The sequence below is a fragment of the Brassica oleracea genome, unplaced genomic scaffold (assembly GCF_000695525.1).
Source record: "Brassica oleracea var. oleracea cultivar TO1000 unplaced genomic scaffold, BOL UnpScaffold01660, whole genome shotgun sequence".
In the NCBI taxonomy this organism is placed as follows: domain Eukaryota; kingdom Viridiplantae; phylum Streptophyta; class Magnoliopsida; order Brassicales; family Brassicaceae; genus Brassica; species Brassica oleracea.
The window spans coordinates 1,824-5,608 of NW_013618193.1; the positions used below are offsets into that span (position 1 = coordinate 1,824).

Sequence of the window (3,785 nt, forward strand, 5' to 3'; positions counted from 1 at the left end):
TATAAACACGCAACATAAAATAAAACAAGAAAACTAAGGTTGTACAGTATAAACAGTTTTAAGAATATTTATATTTGTACAATATAAACAGAAATTCAATGTAAAACAATTTGACCAAAAATATATAAAGTATAAATAAAATAGATAAACTACCATAAAATAAATATTTTAAAAATCTAATTCGTCAAAATAAAAAAAAAAATAACATAAATATATTAAACTATTTTAACAATTTTATTAAAAAATTAACTTGATGCAACGAAATTAAGGCTAATATTTTACCATCAAAACTTTCAACTGAAAGAGGTCATAAAACTAAATAATAACAATTACCCAATAATAATTCTCATATGATATAAAAAATCATTAAAAGATAAAAAAAACAAAATACTTAATTAAAAAAATAAAACTAGAAAAGAACAACTGAAAAATAGTTGAGTGTATAAAAATGAAACCATATATAATACCAGAACTTATATTATAATCAATTAGACTTTCAAATCAAACATTGTGCTACACAATTAATCGACATCTCACGCATAGCGCAGAAAAACTACTAGAATCTTATTTATTAATTTCATTATAGTCAAATTTTAAAAATATTTACTATATATAAAGAAATAATGTTAAAATCATATTCTAAAAAAATAATCAAAAACATTTACTTAGAAAATTGTAGATGTTTATTTAGATAACATGATTTAGCTAATCTACAAATATAGTAGCATATAAAAGAATCAATAATGTATATTTTTATCACAACAATTTGACTATTTTCATATTGTTTAAATAAGCAATTAAAAAATAAAATATTAGAAAATTCAATAAACAAGTACAATTACATAGTTATATACATCAAACATAAATTATATTCCGCGCGTAGCGCGGACCGACCCTAGTATTTGTATAAGGAGAGATTATATGGTTATTTTGTTGACAACAGTATTTAGTTTTAAATTTTTAATTGTATTGGCATTAATACACGTAATGTGTTATCGCTGTGAAAATTTTACAGGTTGAGGACTCACTGCAGTATACATTATAGCGGCAAACAGACAGCTAAGTGCGATGCATCCTATCTATAGGCTTTTACATCCCCACTTCCGCTACACCATGGAGATCAATGCTCGTGCACGCCAAAGTCTCGTCAACGCAGGTGGAATCATTGAGTCTTGTTTCTGGCCCGGAAAGTATTCATTAGAGCTATGATAAACTCTGGAGGTTCGACAGCGAAGGCTTACCTGCAGACCTCATCAGCAGGTACGTAATTCCCTAAGTTTATATCTAGGATTTAGTCGGTTGGGTCTCAGCCAGCAGGACACCTCCGGATAATAAAAACAAAAACAAAAAAGTATTAATCTATACTAATTATAACTAATTATGCTAACACCTTTTTTACATTAAAAAAAATTGTGCTATCAAAGGGGGCTGGCTGTGGAAGATGAGACAGCGGAACATGCGCTACGCCTGACAACAGTGGCGGACCCAGTAAGGAAGGTGTGGGGTCACCTGACACCACATAAATGTTAAATTTTGCTTAGCCGGGTTTGTATTCTCTTAGGAATAACTAGGCCAGTTGGTTAATATATATGAATGACCCCCCAAATAACCTCGGTTCAAACCTCTTTGACCGCTATTTACTTTTATATTTTTTTCCTAGGCAATAAATTGAACCCACATAAAAGTCAAGCTGGGTCCGCCACTGCCTGACAATACCAGATTACCCATTTGCGAATGACGGTCTAATGCTGTGGGATGCACTTAAGGAATGGGTAACAGACTATATATGTGAAGCACTATTATCCAGATGCGGAACAGGTCAGGTCGGATGAGGAACTCAAAGAATGGTGGAATGAAGTGAAGAACATAGGGCATGGAGACAAGAAAAATGAACCATGGTGGCCTGATCTCAAAACCCAAGATGACTTGATTGGCGTGGTGACGACGATTGCATGGGTGGCTTCAGGTCACCATGCAGCTGTAAGCTTTGGACAGTATGGGTATGGTGGATACTTTCCCAACCGACCAACCACATCAAGGATAAAAATGCCAGTGGAAGAACCGACAGAGGACCAGCTAAAAGAGTTCTATGAGGAGCCAGAGAAGACCATGCTTAAGACATTCCCCTCGAAGAAGCAGGCGACCAAAGTGATGTTGACTTTGGATCTTTTATCTGCACATTCACCTGATGAAGAGTACCTAGGAGAAAACCCAGAAGCATCTTGGGCCCACGAACCTGTCATCTATGCTGCATATGAACGTTTCAAAGGCAAGCTCCAATACCTAGAAGGAGTGATAGATGAGAGGAACCTGAATGTTTCTCTAAAGAATCGAGCTGGAGCAGGTGTTGTTAAGTACGAGCTTTTGAAGCCTATCTTTGAACCAGGCGTTACCGGGATGGGTGTTCCCTACAGTGTGTCTATTTGATCTAACGCATTTTGATCAAATGCATTGGAAGTTATCATCTATGTTTCTTCTAAGTTATCATCTATGTTTCTTGCTTTCGTTTTAAATAATTAATGAATCTCACCGTGCTCAAGGGTACCTTGTTTGTGCTGGCAGCGGTGAAGGATATGTTGTCATTTCTTCTGAGAAGACTTAGAGCATGCGCAGCGGCGAACCGCTCGTTAAGTTCAAGAAATTAATTTTTTTTTTTTTTTCGTTTGATTTAAAAAAAAAAAAATTAAATAAAGTGACCAATAGCGGACCGTCACGTGGCGTAGGGCCCGCTGAACAGTCACGACCCGGGTTCACGCGGAAGAGGCGGGACGAGCCGAAGTCTTTCATTTATGCTTATTTTAATTTTTTTTTTTTTGGAAAACGTGTGACCCCCTCCCTGAACTCCTGATGCGCATGCTCTAGTTGTGTGGTAATTTTATGTTTATTGGACCAAATACTGTTGGATGTAGGGCAACGACCTCACCGAGTGGCCCGGCCTAGTGAACATTGTATTCAAGTCTAGTAAAGTTAGGCTATTAAAACAACCTGGAAAGTAACTGTTCAAAATTCTTTTTTTTTTAAGAATCAAATTTTCAAAAAAAAACAAAAGGAAATACCGAAATTTTATTAATGAAATTTGATATTAGACACTGTAACTTTGGTAACAGTGTTTTATAAAACTATCGGACAGTCTCTATACTATTAAAATAGAAATCATGACTTCTTTCATGTGTGATATTTTAAATGGACCATCCCTAGAAAGTTGCTTATATTATTATTTTTTTTGCATTTTCATGATAAAATCCTAATAACCTATTTAATTCTCTTTTTATTCCATCAAAATATTATTAGATATGCATAATTTCAAAAATATCATATTCCATCAATATATAATATATAATATTTGCATATAACCATTTATAATCTACTTAATAATAATAACATTTAATTATTCTAGAAGTTTATACTTGTATATGATCAAATTAATAATAATAATAATAACATTTATTATGCAAATACAATAATTTTTTTTTGGTAAAATACAATAATGTTAGAATTTTACCTTGCAAATAATAAAATTGAATAAAATATTAAAAATCCTATCACTATTGTATTTTCATAATAAATGTTATTATTGTTAATTATACAATGTAGTGATAGAACTTTTCATGCGTGATTTTTTTAATTTGGACCATTCTTTAAAATTTATCAACTTTTACATAAATTAATTATAATATTTTCTCTTTATTTGAATACAAATAAATATTCTTAATATTTTCTAACCAAAATAAAAACCAAAAAGTAATAAATAAAGGTAAATATTTAATTTCTATTAATATGTGTGA

General features: G+C 32.1%; 1 pseudogene; it reads left to right on the plus strand.

Annotated features, from left to right (window-relative positions):
* LOC106321441 overlaps positions 1–2,451 on the plus strand; it is a 4,133-nt pseudogene extending 1,682 nt beyond the window's left edge.
* The last annotated feature ends 1,334 nt before the right edge of the window (positions 2,452–3,785 follow it).